Source organism: Oratosquilla oratoria, chromosome 7, assembly GCF_046742065.1.
Source record: "Oratosquilla oratoria isolate Oo_2021 chromosome 7, ASM4674206v1, whole genome shotgun sequence".
NCBI classification, from domain to species: Eukaryota; Metazoa; Arthropoda; class Malacostraca; order Stomatopoda; family Squillidae; genus Oratosquilla; species Oratosquilla oratoria.
Genome location: NC_134783.1, coordinates 34,330,719 through 34,355,718, shown reverse-complemented (window position 1 = coordinate 34,355,718; position 25,000 = coordinate 34,330,719). Strand labels below are relative to the sequence as shown.

Here is a 25,000-nt window from a genome sequence, read left to right as displayed (position 1 = left end):
TGTTATGATCTAGATGTTTTGTCGTCAAACCACATATAGGCGTTTGGTTTTGGGTGTATTTTACAACACATGTAAATATGTATATTCATCTAGAATAGTATTCATACCTTATGTTTGGTTTGTGTGTGTGTGTGTGTGTGTGTGTGTGTGTGTGTGTGTGTGTGTGTGTGTGTGTGTGTGTGTGTGTGTGTGTGTGTGTGTGTGTGTGTGTGTGTGTGTGTGTGCGTGCGTGCGTGCGTGTGTGTGTGTGCGTGTGTGTGTGTGTGTTTGTGTGTGCGCGCACATGACCACACGTGCATGAAAATTCCGAAAAAAAATGTACTTATATCCATTTTAGAATCCCAAGTACCCAATCTTGTATTTACCACTACATTTTTGAAAGAACAAAAAAAAAAAAAAGTAGGCAATAACACTTTATCAAAAAAATTATGTTTGTAGACTGTAGTTCCAGTGGTGTCGTAATTCAGATTTGCAATCATTTCTGTACATCTCTAAGAGACGCTTTCTTACGAGATGGCCATTGGCTGGAAGAGTTTGTTGCAACCTAGACCATTCTTCTTCACAAAATAATGGAGCAATTGCACGTCATCCAAACGCAAGGCGATAGAATTTTATACTAAAGATAAATGTATTGACGATAGTAGAATGATTTTGATTTCCTACGTCGTGTCGACCGACTCGCCGATTTCAACCTTTTGTGACTAAAACGACAACGATGACATTATTACTAATACTATAACTATTACTACCACTAATATTAATAATGCTAATAATAATAATAATAATGCTAATAATAATAATAACAATAACAATAATAACAATAATAATAATAATAACGATAATAATGGTCCTAACAATATTCTGGCTATCCAGCACAATAAATTGTCGACATTTTTTTTTCTCCGACTTCAAACCAGGAACATAATTTACGTCTTTCCAAGATAATTTCAGAAAAAAAAATATGTTGAGAAGTACCTCGAGTTTAAAAATGTTTATTTGGGTCCGAGGGAGTTGGGAAACAGAAACTGGGTGAAGTGGGAAGAACGACGTTGTCGCCATATTTTAAAAGTTAAAATTTGTTCTATCCAGTTAAAAAGGAAAATTCTTTTTTTTTTCGGTTATTTTAGGAAAATTACATTCTTTTGTTCCATAACCACGTCACTAAAACTAATACTGATTCAGTATCTAACATTAAGAAAACAAATTAATAATAAACACGCCAACAGAAAACTTACGACATCCCCCCCAAGACCACTACGCAATTTTCCCCCCATCAGGATTTTCTCCAGCACAGACATCGTCTCCAGCCCCCCCCCCCACCCCGATTCCAGACATGCGGGTGGTTGCCTTCTTTCCACAATGACGTAGCTAGTGTGAAACCATGATATATAACAACATAACCCCAAGCAAATCATCGTTGCATTCAAGACAGATACGAGAGGGGGAGGAGAGAGGGAGGAGAGAGGGGAGGAGAGAGGGGAGGAGAGAGGGGGAGAGAAGAGAGAGAGGAGAGAGGAGGGGGAGAGAGGAGGGGGAGAGAGGAGGGGTGAGAGAGGAGGGGTGAGAGAGGGGGGAGAGGGGGACAGGGGGAGAGAGGGGGACAGGGGGAGAGAGGGGGGACAGGGGGAGAGAGGGGGACAAGGGAGAGAGGGGGGAGGGGAGAGAGGGGGGAGAGGAGAGAGGGGGAGAAAGGAAAGGGAGAGAGGGGGAGAGGGGGGAGAGAGGGGGAGAGGGGGGAGAGAGGGAGAGGGGGAGAGAGGGAAATGAGAGGGGGAAAGGAGGAGAGGGGGAAGGAGAGGGGGAGGGAGAGGGGGAAGGAGAGGTGGGAGAGTGGGAGGGGGAATTGGGGGAAAGAGAAAGGGAGGAGAGAGAGAGAGACGGGGGCGGGGGAGATGTAGAGGGAGAGATTCGTACATTAATCCCACGGACTCCATCCGTAATCCCCATCATTCGAACCGCACGTGGGTCGGCCCTCGAGGCGACGTCTTCCTGAGCGAGTTCGAGATTTGAGAAAATAAATTTAAAAAACACACGAAAAAAATAATACACACACACATACATGATTCGTTTCAATACGTAAATAAATAAATGTCAATGGAAAAAATTGCGGACATATTCCTGCCGTCTTCAATTGTCAAGACTTCGTAGGCAACAACAGAAACACGCCCCCTCCCCCGCACGACCCGCAACGAGGTGCTCGTGAGTTCCCCCACCCACCCTCTCACCCGCCACCTCCCTGGTCATCCCTCAACAGTGCAAAGGAAACATATGTTGATCCTGGACTTGGGTTTCTTATACCGGTGGACCTATTTCTCGACTCACAGGAAGTCTGTGGGTCACGTGCGATGCCGCACATAGCAGTAACATACTTGCCCTTACGTATACAAAGGCTTTCATATTTTTATTTGGGAGATAAGAGATTGCAGTGTCAGAACAATATTTTTGTCCCGATGCTGCACCAAGAAAAATTATGGAAAAAATGGAGAAATAGGGTTTCCTACCCCCGTCAGCCCCCCTCCCCAACATTACACGCGAGGGAATATGAGGGCGATATTCTTGTCCCCCATCAAAGGGTGCTTTGGAATAAAACATGGTGTAGGAGAGGAGGGATTTAAGGGGAGTAGCAGAAAGATGGAACATTAGATGTTAAAACCAATATTATTATCATTATCGTCATTATTGTTATTGTTATCACCATTATTATAATCATTATCATTATTGTTGTTATTTTTTGGAATCTTTCTTAATTTTGGGAAAAGTCAGAACTGACGATGGGACCATATGACGTCATCTGGCGACGTGTGTTTGGTCAGCGGTCTGCCGTCAGGCGATTTTGTTCAACAAGTACACTCCTAAACGGAGTTGAAATAACCTATGATCACAGGACGGAAAACCAAAATGAATAGAATAAAATAATTCATATCCTTTTCCTGTCAGCAATGGAGAAATACGACCCGCATACAATTGTTAGACAAAAAATAAATGAATGAATAAAATAGAACAATAATAATATAAATAATATAAATAATAATAATAATAATAATAATAATAATAATAATAATAATAATAATAATATTATATAAAAATATATTAATAAAATACAGTTTTTTCTGTCTGGAGTGGGGGAAAGGAGAAGGAAAGGACGACCGACATTCTTGTCCGCGCCAGATTTCGTCAAGTGCACAGAAGTGGGGTCACGTAATGGCCGTGTTCAGTGTCCTCGTTAGCGGTCCCTTTGTGGCCATTCCCGGCCGGCCGGCCTTTTAATTATCTCTCTACGTCGACCTCTGTGTCCTGCGACCGCATCAGCGTGCGCCTGCTGTTGCTCCCGTGTCCCGTTAGGCGCGGACACAGTTGTGCAGCTGATTATGGGCTCCGGAGTAGGTCGTCTTTTGTACAGCTGTTGCTGCTGCTGCTGCAGATGCTCTCCCTGAATCCCGGAGACCATCTCTCTCTCTCTCTCTCTTTCTCTCTCCCCAATCGAAGGCATTCACGAGAACAAGTGACTATTATATCCTTGAGAATTTTCGGCGAGAGCGATTAGCAGATTCCGGGAACCGAGTGACATCCTCTAGGTCTGTACCCCTAGTACGGGTTAAGGAAAGTTGGTTTTGTCCGGGCTTCTCCGACCCTCGAACAAGTGTGCCAAGATGGCACTAGATGGCAATGGGGCAAACAAACCTTTTCTTTTCAATAAAGCTAAATGCGGAAACACAAGGAACCCAATGCTAGCACATCGATCTGATGACGCCCATTACAGGATATCGAAGTGGCAGTCCCGAGTAGTGGTTATACCCAGGGAGCTCCAGGAAGGCTCGTCCTGAAGACTTTCAAATTGTAAGGTGAAGGAGAGACGGAGAGAGGGGACGAGACCCAAGCGTCTGGCCACGAGTCTCTCGGGCTGTAAGGCTCGTCAATTGTCCCGAGGCCCGCACAACAATAACAGCAAAAACAATAATAACAACAACATGTATTGTTCAGCCTAACATCAAACTTTTCTATCCAGCATTTGTACCGACTCGGAAGACACTAAAGTCCCCCACCAACTTCATGTCTTTCCCTGGCGTTAGCCAGAATCACAACAACTAAGGTTGTCGTGTACCTCAAGGGGTCATGCAACACCCCCACCCCCCGCGCTGACTGGATGATTCTTCAAATAGCCTGTCATGCTTGCCGGTCTGTCACCCCGGACAGACTTCCGGGCGAGGAGGGGGAGGGGTGAGCTCGTGGGCCGTACCTACCCCCGCCGCCCCAGAAGTCAACGGTGAAGATAATATTCACTCCAGTCATCATTTGAATCGAGATCGTGGGAAATCCCCTGTATTCAAATGTTTCCGGTATTTCGTCTCCGGAATCGCCATGTGAATGGATCACGTCTGGCAATGGCCTTTGGAAAGGGAGAGGGAAAAAATAAATAAAAATCTTCCCCGGCCACACCTTGTGCCACTGCGAAATTCAAACACAATACCATTATGTCAAACCAGTTCTTAGTAGTGGTAGTGGTGGGTGATTGTTGTTGTTTGTTATTAGTTACTCTTGGTGGTGGTGGTGGTGGTGATAGTAGTGGTGGTGATAATAGTGGTGGTGATAGTAGTGGTGGTGATAGTAGTGGTGGTGATAGTGGTGGTGGTGATAGTGGTGGTGGTTGTGGTGGTGGTTGGGGTGGAGGTAGTGGTGGTGGTTGGGGTGGAGGTAGTGGTGGTGGTTGGGGTGGAGGTAGTGGTGGTGGTTGGGGTGGAGGTAGTGCTGGTGGTAATGGTGGTGTTAGTGGTAGTGGTAATGGTGGTGTTAGTGGTAGTGGTAATGGTGGTGGTGGTAGTGGTAATGGTGGTGGTGGTTGTTAGTGGTGGTAGTGGCTCGATATTTGGAGGTCTTTGGCTTTTATATGATGAAGTCTTACACATGGATGTGACTGAAGTTGGATACGAGGAACTTAACAACGACACCTCCCTCCCCCTCTCCCTCCCCTCTCCCTAATGCTCGGGACATCAACTAACAAGTATCTAACACAAAACCCAACGTGGAGTTAGCGTGTTCGCCAACATTGTGATGACCAGTGTTAACTAACATTCAGACCCTATAGAGTCATAATTTTCATAATCGTAATGACAACCCCGGAGGGGGGGGGGAGAGGGAGAGAGAGAGAGAGAGGAGAGAGAGAAGACAGAGAATGAGAGAGGAGACAGAAAGAGAGAGAGAGAGAGAGAGAGAGGAGAGAGGAGATGGAGAGAGGAGAGAGAGGAGAGTGAGAGAGGAGAGAGAGAGTGAGAGGGGGGGGGCGGCCACGGAGTGGAGGGGTAATAAAAAGGAAGGTGGGTATGGAGGAACCGGAAATAGACTGGGAAAAAGTGATGGTTTGGTTAGGTTTGGTTTGGTTATATACAGATCATGTGGTTATATACTACACAGGTGGTAAGCCATTTCTATAGAAGTCGCATATATTACAACACTGAATGGGTCCCAGTGAACAGATTTGCATTTATCAGCCACAATTCACTTTAATTCTAAGCCATCAGCATAGTGAAACTCGTAGAGGCATACATACAGAAATTGATTCGTGGTACAGCTAAGGACTCAAAACTCCACTAGCACGTAACAAGTGACAGTGACACACACACACACACAATGTGTGTGTATATATATATATATATATATATATATATATATATATATATATATATATATACACACACACACACATGAGAAGCATATATAGTCTTTCGGCAGCAAAGAACTTGGGGAGTTAGATTAGTAGGAAGTGGCATATGAAGAGCCTACGCCAGGAGGCGCGCAGCTGCGTCCGAATCTGTCATTTTGCCCTATGGTGCGCTTTATGGACTATTGGGGCAGGTATGTCACTCCGCTGGGAATCGGAGAATAGTGCGGGACTCGAACCCACGGCAGAACCACATGCTTCCGATTATGTCACCAGCGCACTAGAGAAAGAAGGTCCGGAAAACAAGGAGGAAGGGGGAGGAGGAAGAGGAGGAGGGAAGAGGAAGAGGAGGAGGGAAGAGGAGGAGGGAAGAGGAGGAGGAAAGAGGAGGGAAGAGAAGGAGGAAAGAGGAGGGAAGAGAAGGAGGAAAGAGGAGGGAAGAGGAGGAGGAAAGACGAGGGAAGAGGAGGAGGGAAGAGGAGGAGGAGGGAAGAGGAGGAGGAGGGAAGAGGAGGAGGAGGGAAGAGGAGGAGGAGGGAAGAGGAGGAGGAGGGAAGAGGAGGAGGAGGAAAATGAAGAAGGAAGAGGAAGAAGAATATAGGAATTCCGGGGGTGAGGAGGAGGAAGCGGGGCGGGGGGTGAGGGATTACCTGAATGACAGGAGGGGAGGGGAGGGGTGGGGGGCTAAGGACACCGACCCCGAAAAGGTGTGGGGGGTAGGGTGAATAAGGTGAATTAATGAGATGGAGATGTGCAAAGTCGGGATGGGATCCTCGTCCACAGAGCGACGACATCAACCGGACGGAACCGAACGAGTGTTTGCCAAGGCTGAATCCCGTCCCTCCAAACGGGAAATATCTCGCGTTCATCCCGGAAGGGGATGAAGGGGGAGGGGGGAGGGGGAGGGGGACGGGGGAGGGGGGCAAGGATTTTTTCCGAAATTTGGGAGTGAAGTATCACTCCCACGGGCTTTGTTTGAGCGTGTTGTCGCCGGCGTTTTGATTTTCTCCTGGTGAATAATTCCTTACCGTTGCCGAAAAACAGTGTTAGGTTCATGGGGTCGGGTGTGTGTGTGTGTGATTCACCTTAGTCCTTCACCTTGGTCTTTAGATCACGTGTTGGACTCGTGGTCGACATCTATTTCCTTCACGGAAGAGAGCTCAGAGCTCGTAAGACCGATCTATGGGTAATGCTATGACCTTACACGCACACAAACCCCCAACTTCCCGCACACGAGCGTGTGTGTGTGTGTGTGTGTGTGTGTGTGTGTGTGTGTGTGTGTGTGTGTGTGTGTGTGTGTGTGTGTGTGTGTGTGTGTGTGTGTGTGTGTGTGTGTGTGTGTGTGTGCGCATGTGTGTGTGGGGGGGTGATTTTCCCTAAACTATGGTGTTGCTGGTGAGTTACCTCAGACGTACATGGCATGGGGTAATTAAAGACAAGAACTTTAGGAACCTACGGCAGGAGGCGCTGAGTAGCTGCGGCCGAAGCCGTCACCTTTGACCAATTATACGCTTTGAGAACTGATGGGGCAGGTAACACAGAGTCACTGCTGGGAATTGGAGACAAGTGCGGGATTCGAACCCACAACTAAGAGAATACAAGAACAACACTCCACCAGTGCACATAGTTTAACGAGAAGGTCAGTGAGTCAGGAACGAAAATAGGGGCAGCAGTATTTGTGGTCACTCTTCTAAAAGGATTTGTTTTAAGAACATTACTTGAGCTGGGAGGCGAGAGCAATATATATATATATATATATATATATATATATATATATATATATATATATATATATTATATATATATATATATATGTATATATTTATAAAAGATACTGCGATACAAAACATATATAGGGAACAGAAAAAATAAAACGGAGACAGCGGCACAAAAAAAATATATTGGGATGAACGATAAAAAAGCGAAAAAATACGAGACACAGCGAATACATTAAAAAGACCGGGATAAACGATAAAAAACAAAAATTCATTCAAGATTTCATTCTCGATTTCTTTCACACGATTGAGTGGAAATTTGCTCCAAGCCAAACCTTCCTCAACCCAATGGAATTTTATCAAAATTTCGCTTTTTTTTTTTTTTTAATCTTCAACTTAAACCTGATCAACACCCAAGATGGAAAATTCTTTCCATTGCTCAATGAAGACACAATAAAATTGATTCTGCCGAACGACAGTTGATTTTAATCACGCCTGTGTCCTTTTTCTACGGTGAGTTTATCATCACGGAAAAAATATGATAATAATAATTATAATAATGATAATAAATAATAATAATAATAATAGCAATACCATTAATAATCACAATCGCAATAATAATGTTTATAAAAAAAATAATCGTCACTAAAGCAAAATACTAGTTTATATCATATCATAATAAATTTTTTTATTAATAAAAAACGACCCTGGGTCTAACGAACAAGATAATGTTCACAGACATTTCACAAAAACGAAAAGGAGATAAGAGAATTAACTAATAAAAACAAATGCATAAATAGAAAAGTAAATAAAAATAATACAAATAAATCAAATGGCGCTACAGGAACAGACGAGACCTAAAATCACACCAATTCAGGGTAATATTTTCCTCCACACTCCAATTCCACCTCACGTCACGTGATCACCCATACGTGCCCCCCTCCCACCATCGGCCCTCCATTTCCTCCACCGGTAACGAACTCGCACAAGCTCCTATAATAATCACCTCCATCATCATAGATACTCGGCTGTCATTTACACTCGTGATTGTTATTATTGTAATCGTTAAAAACATCGTTAAAAATATCTCCCCACCTCTCTCTCTCTCGACTTCCATGTACACGATGTTCTTCCGTGGATATGGGACTATGTTAGTTTCTTGTGTAATTTAATATCTGTTTATATATATTCCTTTCACTATTGCAAGTGTGCACTAAAATAACTTATAGGTATATGTGACTATTTTTCTAATGCAAAGTATATACATACATACACACACACACACTCGTGGCGCACTGGTTAGAGATCCCGGCTGCCACTACGGTGGTCCGTGTTCGAATCCAGCCCAGGGCTGAAATCATTTAAGTATCGTTGCGCTGCGGTTCGTTACTCTAACTCTCGTGTGCGGGGAGTTGTGTGAGTGTGTGCGTGTAAGGTCACAGCATTACCCACTGATCGGTCATGAGCACTAAGCTCTATTCCGGGAGGGAAATAGCTGTCGATCACGAGTCCAACACGTGATCCAAGACCATGACGAATCACACACACACACACACACACACACACACACACACACACACAACCACACACACACACACACACACACACACACATATATATATATATATATATATACATATATATATATTTATATATATATATATATATATGACGTAAGTGGAGTAGGAAACACAGGAGTCTTAGTCTGACTAGTTTCGCATGTATGCTTTTTCAAAGGAATGAAAAAGCATACCTGCGAAACTAGTCAGAAATAAACTCAGACTAAGACTCCAGTGTTTGCTACTCCACTTACGTCAACCTGTCAGAATGTCTGAACAAATATATATATATATATAAATATATATATATATATATATATATATATATATATAGATACATATAATATATATATATATACATATAATATATATATATATATATATACATATATATATATATATATGTATGTATGCCCAAACCCGGAAACTCCTGGATCATTATAATGCAATTAGAATTATACATCATCTGTCGCGCTAGCAGCACCTACTGGAACAAGGAAAGGAAAAAAAAAGCTAAGCATGACCTAGCGCAATCTTGCTGACAGCACTACATAAGGTACGTAGGTACTCATGCAAACCAATTGCAAGCTTTTGAACATGGGACACCACCCTAAGTCGACCTACACAGTTACCCGGTCAGGGGGGGGGGAAGGGGGAAGGGAGTGGGGGATGGGGAGGGAATGGGGGGAACTCGGCCGTGGGAGAAAGACAGGCCAGACAGACAGACGTGACGCAAATGACGTAGACAAAATCTGGACGAGTTCGACGACACCCCCACAGTTCTTAATTCTTCCGGCTGTAGGAAATACATAAATAAATGAATAAATCAATTAAATAAATAAATAAATAAAATTAAATAAATACGGGTGTAAACAGTCCATATGATACGGAAACATTCAGAATGTTGCTGTGAGTGATGAGGTGGAACGAGATGAGATGAGAACGAGTTAAAAACTGTTGGGAAATGGAACGGATGAAAAGAGGATAATGCAGAATGGGGATGGGGAGATAGGAAAGAGACAGGGGAGAGAAAAAATGGAAGGGGAACAGGGAAGGTGAAGAACAAGGGGAATGGAAGGAGGAAAAGGAACCGAGAAAAGAATAGGGAAGGGAAAGGGGACGAGGAAAGTGTGGATGAAGTGGGGAATGGAGAGGTAAAGACGATGAGAAGGAAATAGGGACCAAGATCTAAGGAATAACAGGTCTAACCACTTCCGACCGAATTTCGAGGGAGTTGGCGCAGCGGGCCCGTGAACGTCACCTGGCTGTTCAAAGTGGGGTTCGCGGGTCCTATAGCTGTCAGTTGAAGCTGGTGCGTCGTTCGGGTATGTTGTTGCCTTCGCTCGCACCGCTCCACGCAATTAGTTATATTCTGACAAATATTATATAATATATATATATATATAAAATATTATAGTTCCTGTCTATATATATGAATATATAATATATATAATATATAAAATATTATAGTTCCTGTCTTCCTTGGCGTTTCAGTTTTCTTCAGTGTTTCACAAAGAGAAAACGGACCCAGCCTAATGACGTCAGAAGCTGCGCACAATAATTCAAACGGTCTGACCTGTTTATTTAGACCTTGATAGGGACGAGGGAAGTGGAGAAGGAAACGAGAGGAGAGAGAAGTGGGGAGGAGGAAAATGGGGAGGTAAACGACAGAACGAGAGAGAAACGGTGAGGAGGGAAATTCGGAGGAGGGATAGACAGGGAAAGCAGGGATCACTATGGAGAGAAGTAGATTGGCAAAAGTATAAAAAAAAAAAAAAAAAGTAAAATATATCAACAAATCGGGAGAAGGATAATTTCTTCCACTTAATTATAATTCGGTACAAAAGATTGATGAAATGGCTGAGGAGAGACATAACATACTAAATCATCAATTTAGCTTACGGTTGGACGAATCTACTCTCCCAGGAAAAGAAGCCCTACTTTTAGGATATGTTCGTTTAAGTAAAGGGAAATTATACACGAACCACTGCTTGCAATAAATAGATAAATGAATAAATAAATAAACACTAAAGGCGTGTCTATCTTCACTGTGGTAGAGCAATTTTTCAAAGAAAAGGAAATCCACATGAGCCTGTGCAACCGACAGTGTTCCAATACTGACAAGGCGATAGATATTTTCTTGCGTTTTTACGAAAACCCATACCCAATGTCTTCACAATATATTCCGTAATTCATCAACATCTAGTCGTTAAGAATTTGAGTGATGTATATCATAACTTCCTTTTTGTGGTTATCAAAGCAGTGAACAAATAAAATTTCCTCATAATTCCCGTATATTTTGCCAACTCGGCAACAACGATGATGAAACTGTCGGAAGCGATTTTACTCTCTTTTCGATACTGTCATAGTTTTTCGAAAAGAATAAAAGTGGTGAACTGAGTGAAGAATTCTTACCATGTAAATGCGACATTCCCAAATTAACAGATTTGTTCAATATAGCCAATGATCGAATTGGCGATTGCAAGGCAGTGATGCAAATCTCAATGCAACATCTGTTATTAGTACATGAATAGACAAGTTTTCTATAGACATAGTATTAGTCGTTGGGAACCGTCCCAATTTCCAAATTTTGCAAAGGAGGCTGAGGCTTATAACTCCATAAGATAAGGTCTTAATTTACTGCAGTCATTTGAATTCTTTGCACGAAGACTTTAATATGAAAATACCTGACTGGCTCATCAACCCATTTATGAATGCATGTCAAAAGAAACAGACGATGCGATGCAAAAGGATTTAATTTCTTTATGGCACGATTTCGAGTTTGAGCCCTTCTTCAAAAAATCGTACCAAGAATTCTGGCTTCAGAAGGAAAATTCTGAAAGGTATCCAAAGCTGTGGGAATTTTTAAAAATATGTTCCACTGCTTTTCCAACATCCTGTTGCGACAAGAGTTATCCCTAGTTGGAAGTCTTCACACAAGTTTGTGAAAATGTTACACTTATGATTTGTTCTGAAAATTATGTATGCAAGATCTTCCTGTCTGATGGAGTATGTAAAAACAATATATAAAATACTGAGAAATTTCACTTTGTATATGCTAGGGATTGTGGCAGACACAGTCACGTTAAACGGAAGTAAACACAATCATTTTAAATTTTAATACTTTTTATATGATATAAAACAATTTCCACTGAAAAAACCGTGATGTTTGAACTATGATACTTATTTCAAATCTGATCAAATTTCAAATAAAAAAAAGATTATAATTGGTCCAAGTATGAATTCAGCATTCAGTGTATTTTGGTGTTCTGCAACGCAAGTTATATATTATACCTAGTAATTACAATTATATTTGATAGAGGCGTGGGAAGGGGCACTGACAAAAAATTGTGTCTAAAAGGGGTGCTAGTCAAAAAAAAAAAGAAAAAAAAAAAGGTTGAGAAACTCTATTAAACAATACAAACGGACAGGATTAAAAAAAAAAACTGAGAAAAGGCGATGGTTGACCGAGTTTGTGAGCGCGCGCGCACACACCCGACTGACATAATTTTATAATGATCTGTACCAGCGCAACATGATTACCTTTTACTCCCCTCCCATCTCCCCGCCTAATTGCCTCCTTGGCCCAGTCCCACAAAAACAACTGGTGGTCACCCTAGAAGCCAACACGACCAACAAAACACGATTCCCGCCAGGACTTCGTGACGTCACAAACTTTGGAAGGTTCCGTTACAAGAGCCGCATCGCCTTCGCTGACATTCCGCCAACCTTATGGTGTTTGTTGTAGCAGATTAAGCGAGGCTTTGTGGCTGTACTGAGGGGGGGGGGTTCCCCCTTCCTCCAGCTGCTGTTTTGAAATAACGAGTTACGCAACTTATGTAGATCGTAACGCTTAACCTAATAATACAAGATGGGAAGCGGGACACTCCACACACCCAACCATTCCATATCGCACATCCACCCACCCCTCCCCTACTATCACCTTTCAAAACGAATTTGTCCCTTGGACATTTCGGCTGAAGTCCGATTCACAGTGAGCCATGAATCTGGACCAAGATTAGTTTGAGGGGTCGGATCCAATCAGCTACTTACCTAAAAATAACCGAAACAATCCTCATTCATCCACCGACATTACCTCAGGTATTCAATCGTCCGATATTACCCAGAATAAAAAACCTGAAGAACGTCACCAAGCCGAAAGAAAAAAAAACACGTGATAAAATATATATATAAAATAAAAATAATCACTAGCTAACCAATTTACCGTCCAATGACCCAAGGAACACAACCACAGTCATTACTCCGCGTATTACAGGATCAAGGGCATCTCTTAAGAAAGCCCAATTAATCGAGACATCTTGGTCATACTCTGATTCTTTAACCTCCACACGGGACTCAAGGAAACATGTTCCAATAACAACGGCCCACCGCCCGCGCCTCAGTATCAACACAAACTCAGTCAGGTACCAACAGCAGGTGGGGTAGACGTGACCAAGTGTATACGACTAAGGGAGAGGAGAAGGTGGGGTTGTGTGGCCCGGGAGAACAATGAATGCAAGTGATGATAAGTATAACCGTTGTACCACACTTTACAGATTACTTTTCTCCAAGCCAGAGGTCCAATGCTGGATGGGACGCTTATTCACGGCGGCATTGCAATATATATTTTTATATTTCCTCCACAGTGTGGTACTTAGCTGGGCCTTGGAAGACAGGACACCTCACTCTCTTGGTGATTCACTAATAGCTATTCGCGCTGGATGGATGGACAAGGATTGTCAGCACCTTTACCCTGAGTGCCCACAGATCTCCAAAGCACATCCTGCTGCCAAGGAAGCAATTTCCTTCTTCTCAAGGTAATTCAGAAGTCTCATTCTTATAAAGCCCCTCTCAATACAGATTTAGAAAAGAAATCTTGCATTATTAAGTAGTTCTTCATTTATATTTTGTAACAATTATCTTGACATGTAGATATGCTGATGTAAATATTCACTTATGTACATTTTTTTCTTTTCTGCCATGTTTTCTTTACTTTGACATCTCTTAAATTTTATTATCTCTATACGACAATCATATCTTACAAAACAACTGATATCATCTTTGTAAAATACACATACAGTTCCCATTTTAAATACACTTTTCTTGTAGGCCCATTCATACTTGCATCCATGCCTACTGGCAATTTTCTCTGTTGCTCTGTCTTCAGCAACTGTTGTTTAGTCTCTTGACCCTAAGATTGCCCCATGTCTGAATCTCACAAATTGACTCAAAATTCATGGCACTCACTCAACTCAGCTGTCTTCCCCATATCCACAGCATCTCAACCTTTAACTCCCCACAACCACACAAATATTAAAGTCGCATCGTAATTCTCAATTCTCATTCACAATCCTAACCCCACCTAAACCCTACATTTAGCAATATACAATACTTTTTCTTTTTCACCCATGGATAATCTTAATTCCTACTGTTAAAACAATGTTAAATCAATGGTCTTGTTCAAGAATTATTCTAAACTTAACCATAATTTCCATAACTGACATACCATGTTCTATGATTCTACAATATCAATCTCCATGAACCATGTACATTAGCAAAATCCTATGTTTTACAGGTTACACAGAGTGGCAATGCAACCAACTACAACTCCTCAACCAACAAGGGCATTTTATACCCAGGAGACCACGACAATGCCTTTAGTGCCTTACAGAAAGGAGTCAGATCATGGAGCTCAAGACCATATGCTACCTTCTCATACGAAAGATCACCACACATTTGTAAAAAATATTAACAACACAGACAGAGAAAGCCTCGCCTTACAAGCCTTCTATGATCGGTATGATGGTCAAGGTCCCATGTCAGTTCCAGGTAATACATTCTCATCGTCCAATTATAACAGCCAAGATAAGTATGCCAAAGATGAGAGTGAAGCTTTTCAAAATATACTGAGGAGAAAAGACACAATAGTCAATGAGAGGCCAAAACTACCATATGAAAAGTATGACAGTCCAAGCATAGACAACCGTGATAATGCTGGAAGCAAGATATCTGTGTCAAATAGTGTGTCAGGAATGGCTCTTCAAGATAGACCCACTATGATCACCAAACCTCCCTGGCGCAGACTCTTTCATCGCAATGATGTTCCTACACAACATGACAGTCAAAACCGTAATGAAACATTTGTAAGTATTCTTCATTCTTTAGTATATTACTATATGCACACATGCATTAAAACACAAAGTTAATGCACCTGCATTAAAATAGTTATTACTTTCATATTGAAAAATATAACTAAAATCTGATGAAATACATTACAATTTTTACAAAATATTTACTTTGTCTTAACCTATTTCAGGCAATCTCTCATTCTGAAATAAAACACTCTCAGACAAACATAAAACCAAGCCTTGACAAGATTGGCATCCCTCGCAAACATCAACAAGATCAACAGCCAGCTATCTTCAGCCTTCCTGCATACTCTGCATACATGGCTTCCACATTCACCAACAAGAAAGGCCTACAACATAAGCCCAAAGAGAATAACAGGCCCATGTTCCCACACAAACATAAACGACCATCACTTGAGACATCCACATCACCACCCAAGTCATCTCCCTCTCCACAGACAATTGCCTTTCCTCCTACAAGATACAAGTATGGACTGCGACGAGGCTTGCCTGCAGTTAATGTGGCAGGCTATGGAACTTACAATATGGGTTATAACCATGGTGATGGAGAATTGTACCAACACCTTAAGCCCTGGTACACGCAGAGATTACGGACCCCTTATCCACGACCCCAAGGTCCTAGAAGCACTTCCATTGCCCCAACTACGAGCACAATTGTGCCCAATGTCCTCCCCTCTGTCACTCCTGATCCATTGGCCTCTAAAAATGTTGCACCTTTTGGGCCTGAAGATGCTGTCACAGATGTTTTACGCAATGAACTCCTGTATGAATATATTCGTGACCAAACAAAATCTACATCACAGGAAGAGACACATGGTTTGTAACAAATCCAACCCCTACTTTCCATAAGGCTTCAAATGTTTTGTTCATAATGTGGAGGTCCATTTCTAATTATGGAGATAACTGTCATGGTCTCGAAACTTTTCCCAACTGTGGAAAACTTGAATGAAACTACAAATAGCTGTGGTGAGCCATGCACTTAGTTATTAGCATACATGACCTACAATATTGGAAAACAATTGATAACCTTTAGGAAATACCCTGCATTTAAATATGCAAACTGAAAAACTGCTGGCAGCAAACCATGATGTCATGGAAACCACAAGCCTAGCATGATTGTGTTCAAAGACTAAGACATAGCTCAATGCAATAATGACTGTTCTGACTGGTAATAAGAACATCATGACAGTGATTCTGGTGTAGTGACAGTTACTCAGTGATAACAGTAATGAAGGTTGTATACATAATAAACACTTGCGTGACAAAGACTGTTCTGACAAGACACTACCTAATGTATGTACATATAGTATATACAAAGTGAATACCCATCTGACAGACTTTTGTGACGTTTTGATATGTGCTGACAATCCCAAGTGACAAACACTAACTGAATTCTACTGACAAAATTACTGTGATTGGATTAGGGAACCCAATTTACCTTCAATCTGAAATTACTATGTAACTTGTGTAAGTTTACATGTCTACATAATTTCTATAAATTTTCAGAAGAGGTGACATGACATATGTGATCATAACTTGAACACAAACCAAATTTATTACTCATACTTACAGGTGCTGACACATGACATCATTAACAAGAAATATTACTAAACTTGTTCAGTTCTAAATGGCGACTTTTTTTATTTTTTTCATATTTACATTACTTGCCCCAGACTGAATGTTGATAGAAGTCAAACACTTCATGTTACTTTCTTTAAGTAATCCTACTCTTAACACCTATGATTCCTAGTCCCTTACTGTTACATATTCTGTGCTCATTGATTGGCTTACATCAAAACAGTTACTTCCTATTGAATCATTTTCATCACCAACTTTTAATATAGTAAGAAAAAATTCTATGAGGGGGCGACCAAGGAGGAGATGGATGGATGGGGTAAAAGGGGCATTGGGAAAGAGGGGAATGTCTGTTGAGGAAGGATGGGAGAAGACAGAAGATTGGGGTGAGTGGAGAATGGTTGTGTATGGATGATGTATAAAAGGGAGTGGGTGGGGGATGGGGGGTGAGGGAGTATATGTGAAAAATAAATTTATGCAGCCCGAAGGGATTTCTCCGTATTCTTTTCTGAACAAGGGGGGTCACTGATTTAACCAATTCAGTACGATGATGCCTACATAAGCATCATGAGGCACAAGTGGGTACATGAGGATGTTGGAGTCTTGATTATATATTTTTGTAGTTATACATGAATTAGCCCTGGATTCTGCGAACTGGTTTGATCATGTTTTCTGTGTTTATTATTACTCAGAATAAAAGAGAATGAGTAATACAGCAGTGACTTTATATTCTATAATGCAGGTAGTGTGATGCATCATACAAATGGCAGCCAATGCTGAGCACAAGAATTTGACTCATATTGAAGTGGTTAATGAAGTGGCCTTGCTGTGGATGTGCTGTGTTTTGTGCCACTGTTTCTGACCCAGGACAGTGGGAGAGCTGCAGGGACGACCAGTCATCCAGGAGCCAAGATAAGAGGGAGGGAAAGGGGTGGATGGGAGTGGAGTATGTGGGGATGAAATGGGTGGGAGTGGATTTTATCACCCCCTTTTTTTTTGGGGGGGGGGGGCTACCTCCCTTGTAAGGGGGAAAAGGCCTTTGGTATATGTAAGAAAAAATTCTCTTACAGTTTCTATAACTGAAGGAAAATACCTCTGATTTCATTGAGAACAAGTTAACATATGGTTACAATAGTGAATCAAAATTGTGAAAACAAATGGGATATTCTGAAGGAGATTATATAAAGGGGTGATTGTGCCAACGGTTTTGTATGGGGCAGACATGTGGAATTTAAGGAAGGCAGAGAGGAAAGATTAGAATGTGTTTGAGATGAAATGTCTGAAGTATGGTTGGGGTTACTAGATTGGATAGAGTGAGGAGGAGAGTGGGAGTAGAAAAGGAGATGGCAGACAGGGCTGACCAAAGAGTACTGGGATGGTTTGGACACATGGAAAGAATGAATGAAGAAAGATTAGTAAAAGATGTGTGGAAGGCAGACGTGGAGATGTTGAACTTGAGGGGACAACTGAGGATAAGATGGATGGATGGGGTAAAGGGGGCACCAAGTAAAAGGGGAATGTCTGTTGATTGATTGATTTATGAAATTTTTGGCTTGAAGGCCAAGCGCCGGAGCCGGTAGGCCATTCAGCGCAAGAAATGTCTGTTGAGCAAGGAAGGGAGAGACAGGAGATAGGGATGAATGGGGAGTGGCTGTGTATAGATGATACTGTTATGCAAGAAAGGGAGGGGTGGGGGGGTTAGGGTGTGCATATGTGTCAATGATAGTCTGATGCAGTTCCAAGGGATTTCTCCCCATCTCTTGTTCTGCATGTGGGGACAGAGAGGAGGTGTGGGGTCACTGATTAAGTGAAATGGCCTTGCTGTATATGTACTGTATCTTGCTACATTGCTTCAGACACAGGGCAGTGGGCAGGATACAGGGATGACCTGTCATCCATGAGGAGCTAAGATGAGGGGAGGAAAGGGTGGTAGAGGAGAGAGGAATGGGTGGGAGTTGGTATGTGCCTTTCACTTGGTTACCTCCCTTGGTATATAGAATAGATGAAAAGAACTAAGGCCACCATGATCTTTATTGTAGTTCAGCCATCTGTGCTTCCTCAAACATTCCCCTTGATATAAGAAAAGAAAAAAATAACAAACCCAGAACACACACACACACACTTTTTTTTTTCCAGATGCACCAATTCATGGATAAATCTAAAAGTAAACACAGGCCAATCTAAATCCATTTAAGAATGCAAGGATATGTCTGATACATGGAGAGAAGTATAGCTCTTACCCTGTATACTACACAAAATGTTGCTCCTTCCCTGTATACTACAAAAAAATTCCATGCAAAGTTACATATAAGAATTCATGACAAATCTTTAAAGTTGAAACCTCAAGATGGGACACTACAAGATACAACCTGTACCCTGCAAAACAAAACTAATTAAATACACTTCAGACACATACCCTACACATACACATCCCCATGTTTACACAAACACTATGAAAAACAACTATTTACATCTTCCTCACTACTACTATTTCTACTGCTTTATTTATTTTTTCCTTCTATTTGAATAAGAGTGGAAAATGGGAAAGTCTCTCTTCACAGGCAAAGTGCACAGGACCCTTTGTTCTTAGTGATTTAAAAGAGTTTTGCATACTTACTTTGTGGACAATTACAGGGTCTCCTGCAAGAGAGAACTGGGGCAACGGATTGAATGATTGATCACTGGGTAAAACAAACCATACAAATGTTGGTTTGATATTTCATGCTATGGGCATTCATCACACAATTCTTAGGATTAAGATTTTTGATAAGTATTAGACATAAGGAATAAAAGTCTGCTTGTATACACAGTTTTTTTTTTCTTATGCTCCATCCTTTTCATCTTTTTTGGAATGTACTATCTGATCCCTAAGTATTGTAACTGCTAAATTCTGAGCAAAATAATATCATAACTAAAAATAAACAAGTAAATAAATAAAATAATAATAACAAATAACATTAAGAAAATAAACAAACAAGTAAATATCCCTTTATGAACTCTACTCTTCTTCATAAGCTGAAAAAGAAAAATTGCCATCTGCACAAGACCACAGATATATGTGGCAATATGCCTTTAATCTAATGTACATCAAAGAATGGCCAAAGGACAATATATGGAGATGATATATTAATTAGATTAAAATAAAAATGGCCAAAAGCATATTCCCTCTACAAAAAAAATAGGAAAGAACTAACCATCTAACATAAGACACAGAAAAAAGGACCAATAATCCTATTTCGAAAGGGTCTACACTAACGTGTCAAAATTCCAGATTCTCTTAGTGAAAATAACATCTGTTAGATCTTGCTAAAGATACAGAATTTCAACAGAAAAGGAATGAGACAGATACAACATTGAGGGTCAAAAGAAGATGACTTTCAAAGTGAAGAGTTGTTTCCTCAAAAGAAACAAGTGAAACTAATTTTTCTACATTCAAAATTAGTTTTTCCACATGGGCTGATTAGCTGTTACAGTAAGTGATTTATCAGAGCTTCCATCTTTGTGGACAATCTTCCACTGGTGCCATAAACTATCTCATATTTCATGTATTGCCCTAGTTTGTGAAGTGTGTTTATAGTTTTGTTAGTAGTGCTGTCTTTTGGAAGGTATGGACAAATGATTGAGGCATTGGTCTTTTACAATCCAAAATTTGATACAGTCCAATTGATGCTTCAGGTGGAAGATGAGAGCTTTGAAAGATATTTCAGATACCTGTGTAATTAAGCTTTTGCAGAAGTATATGTGATACTGTGAGGGGAGTTCTGCAAAGGCAGGTGGGGAGGTTATTTCCTGTCATGAGATGGTCATGTGTGAGGTGAGATTGTCCTGTTCTTAAGCATATTAGTGCTGTTTCAAATAATCAGTTATACTGATGTGAAGACAGCCATGGATCCATATGGGATCATAGGTAGTGTGTTGGGTCTCATTCCAAGAAATTTTACCTCGTACAGTGAGACCCCTCATTAACGGACGTTAATTAGCTGTGTTTGCGGTGTTTTCGCTGTGTTTTTGGTGCTGTTGTTTAGTGCATGCAATCACTATGCCACCCAAAAACCACTCCAAATCAACTGATTATTCACATCAACGGGCACCGTTACCCCCCTTTTAGTCCGTTAATGAGATGTAGTACTGTATTTAACACTGTGGATCAGAGGACTGAGAAGTGTACATGTGTTAGTGTGCTTGTTTGATTGTTTGTTTGTTTCTGTATTTACCTAATTGTAGTATACAGGAAAGGAGCAACGCGCATTGCATCCTATTTCCTATTCTCTAACATACCTAGACTTGAATTCATGTATGGTTCCAACTTAATCTATATCTTTGATTTCCATACATACATACATACATATACCAAAGGCTTTTTCCTCCTTACATGGGGGTAGCCAAAAAGAAAAAGGCATAGAAACCACTCCCACCCATTCCATTCCCTACATATTCCACTCCCTTCCACCCTCCTCCCTCCCTCATATCTTGGCACCTCCTGGATGACAGGTCATCTCTGCATTCTGTCTACTGCCTTGGGTCAGAAGCAGTGTCGCAAGACACAGCACATCCACAGCAAGGCTGCTACATAAATTCGGTGACCTCCCCTCTCCGTCCTCTCATGCAGAAAAGGAGAGGACAGGGAGAAATCCCTTCGGGCTGTTGTCAATTTTTTTTTCTCATACATATTTCCCCACCCCCCCATCCCCCACCCTCTCCCCCTCATGCATCACAGCATCATCCATACACAACCCTTCTCCATTCACCCCTATCTTTTGTCTTCTCCCATCCTTCCTCAACACATTCCTCTCTTTTGTAATGCCCCTTTCACCCCATTCATCCATCTCATCCTAGGACACCCCGTCATATTCACTCCTTCCATCTGTACCTTCCACACCTCTTTTACTAATCTTTCTTCACTCATTCTTTCCATGTGTCCAAACCACCCTAATACTCTTTCATCAACCCTATCCCCCAGCTCCCTTTCCACCTTCTTCTCCTCCTTATCTCTTCATTTCTCACTCCAACCTAGTAACCCCTATCATACTTCTCAAACATTTCATCTCAAACACATTCTGTACTGTTTGAGCTTGGGCTATATCACCTTCAAAGCTATTCCACATATTTATACATCTACTGTATATGGAAAGCTACATTTCTTCACATCCTTTTAACATGTGGTCTTTCTTAATTTACTTCTATGACCTCTTAAAAACCTCCCATCTTTAATCAATTGTGTGTGTGTATTTACCTAGTTGCTCTTAATTTCATGTATAACTTTTGCACACACTATTGTTTTATCTAGTTTGTTCCATACATCAACCACTTTGTGGGGAAAGTTGTTCTTTTTCAGGTCCCTTCTATAACTGTCTTTTTTGAGCTTCTTTCCATGTCCCCTTGTATTTCTCTTATCCCAATTTAGTAAGTCTCCTCTATCAAGGATTTCCATGCCTCTCATGATTCTATAGATGGTCAATAAGTCACCTCTTTCTCTTCTTTGTTCCAGACTTGGTAATACTAGTTTTGACAATCTTTCTTTATATGACAGTTTTGAAAATGTTGGTCATCTTCATAGTTGCTCTCTGGATTCTCTCAATTTTCCTTATATTCTTTTTGGTACTGGGTGACCAAAGTGTCGCTGCAAACTCCAGTCTTGGTCTTATCCGTGTGTGTAATTGACTACACTTCATGGAAATTAAAGCAGGATCTTCATAACTTTTAGTCCTTCACAAAGAACACTGGTCTACAATGATGCTTAAAAGATTCTAATTGGAAACACCTCCCAGGAATCCTGAACACACACGAGGCCAAGGATATTTTATATCTTTTTATTTCACCAACTCTAAAATAGCCACCAACATGGCTTGTTTTCCAACAGAGTGAATAAATGACTACCCTTCCTAGGAATCAAACCAGGGTCTACATGATGACAGAGCAAGAGATAGGACCCCACAAATGTATCTACTTTCCTCTATGCTACAGTTAGGTAGATACAATAAGGTAAATACTAGCTACTCCAGTCTCACTTCAGAATTAGCCACAAGAGCAGTGTTATGTGGAAACAACTGCTCTTCACTCTCACCCACCATTTCCAATCTCTGCCTAGCACTCAAATTATTCTCCCTTGCTACCCAACCCATATGTAAATTGAAAAACATGTGCAATATCACACCACATCCACATCAAACAATTGGCTTTATAACCAATTGTGACCATCTACTATGCACATAAAAACCCATTACTCCCTTCAACAGACTTCCCCTATTCTATACATGCACATTACACTCCACAATACCTACCAACCCTGTCATACACTTTCAAGTCCATGATAGTCCATAAACACCCTTACCTTCTCCCAAGTACTTTTTGCATATCTAAATACAAACACTTGATCTACATATCCCTTTCTTCTAAACACACTTCATTATTAATAAATTCAAGACAGGATGATACCATGATTTTGTCTTACTCCTACATAACAACTAATAAGTGCTCAAAGAAGTGATGCATACTGAGAAAACATGAAAGGTCAGGAAAAATGACAAATTAAAATTGAACTATAAATTCTGTATAACAAAACTAGATAAATAAATAATTTAAACTTAGCATTACTTACCTATATACCAAGGGCTTCTTCCCTCTCATAAAGGAGGTGTCAAAGTCATGCACCCACTCCCATCCACCACCCTTGTTTCCCTCTCATCTTAGTTCTTCGTGGATGAAGGGTCATCCACTTCTCCTGCCCACTGCTTGGGTCAGAAGCAATGCAGCAAGACACAGCACATTCACTGTAAGGCTGCTGCACTTACACAGTGACCCCCCTCTGTCCCCTCATGTGGATATTACAGAAGACTGGATGAAATCCCTTTGGGATGCATCAAAATAATATCTATACACTACCACTCCCCACTCCCTCCCACCCCATCCCCTACCCTCTTCCTTGTTCAATAGACATAGGAGAGAAGACAAAGAGAAAATCACTTTGGACTGGATCAAAATAACATCCAAACACAGCCATTCTCCACTCACTCCTATCCCCCGTCTTTTCTCTTCTTTGCTCAACACATTCCTATCACTCAGAGCCCCTTTCACTCCATCCAATTTCATCCTTGGTCATCCCCTCAAGTTTACTCCATCCACCTCTGCCTTCCACACCTTTTTTCCAGATCTAGTATAATTGTTAGCATTATACATACATACATACATATACCAAGGCTTTGTCCCCCTTACAAGGGAGGTAGCCAAAAAGGGAAAGGCATAAAATCATTTCCACCCATTCCATCCCTGAATATACTCCACACCCCTCCACCCTCCCTCTTATCTGAGCACCTCCTGGATGACAGGTCATCCCTGCACCTTGTCCACTGCCCTGGGTCAGAAGCAGTGTTGCAAGACACAGCACATCCACAGCAAGGCCACTTCATTAAATCGGCAACCCCCCTTCTCCGTCCCCCCATTGGATAAAAAGAGAGGACGGGGAGAAATCCCTTCGGGCTGCGTCAAATTTTGCTCACACATACTACCTCACCCCCCCTCCCCAGCCCCTTCCACCTCATGCAATCACAACATCATCCATATACAACCATTCTCCATTCACCCCTGTCTTCTGTCCTCTCCCATCCTTCCTCAACAGACATTCCCCTCTTCCCCAAAGCCCCCTTCACCCCATCCATCCACTTCATCCTAGGATGTCCTCTCATGTTCACTCCCTCCACATCTGCCTTCCATACCTCTTTTACTAGTCTTTCTTCACTCATTCTTTCCATGTGTCCAAACCATCCTAATACTCTTTCATCAACCCTATCTCCCAGCTCCTTTTCCACCCCTGTTCTCCTCCTCACCTCCTCATTTCTCACTCTATCTAGTCTAGTAACCCCTATCATACTTCTCAGACACCTCATCTCAAACACATTCAAACTCCTTCTCTCTTCCTCTCTTATGTTCCATGTTTCTGCCCCATACAGTGCTGTTGGCACAATCACTCCTTCATACAGTCTCCTCTTAGCATCCATTCCCAAATGTCTATTTCTCATTACACTCTTTAATCCACCAAGGCATTTACTCGCTTCTCTCAATCTACATTCTACCTCCTTCACTCCACCTTTTCCTGCCACATTTGCACCCAAGTATTTAAAACTATCCACTTCCTCCAGTCACTCTCCCTTAATGCTCACTTCCAGTCTACTGCCACTTTCACCTCTTGTACATCTCATCACCTTACTTTTAACCACATTTATCTTTAGCTTTCTTCTATCACATACTCTCCCAAACTCTGCCACCAACTTCCTCAATCCCTCCTCCGATCCTGCCACAAGCGCAGTGTCGTCCGCAAACAACAGCTGGCTCACCTCCCACTTTTCTCCA

The 25,000-nt window shown here is 41.5% G+C and overlaps 1 protein-coding gene and 1 pseudogene across 1 annotated transcript in view; one reads left to right on the top strand and one right to left on the bottom strand.

Moving 5' to 3' along the window:
- The window catches only part of LOC143026941 (uncharacterized), a 37,281-nt pseudogene extending 17,900 nt beyond the window's left edge, over positions 1-19,381 (top strand).
- Positions 1-25,000, bottom strand: part of LOC143027048 (uncharacterized) — a 109,865-nt gene that overhangs the window by 76,175 nt on the left and 8,690 nt on the right. The gene's annotated exons all lie outside the window — the stretch shown is intronic.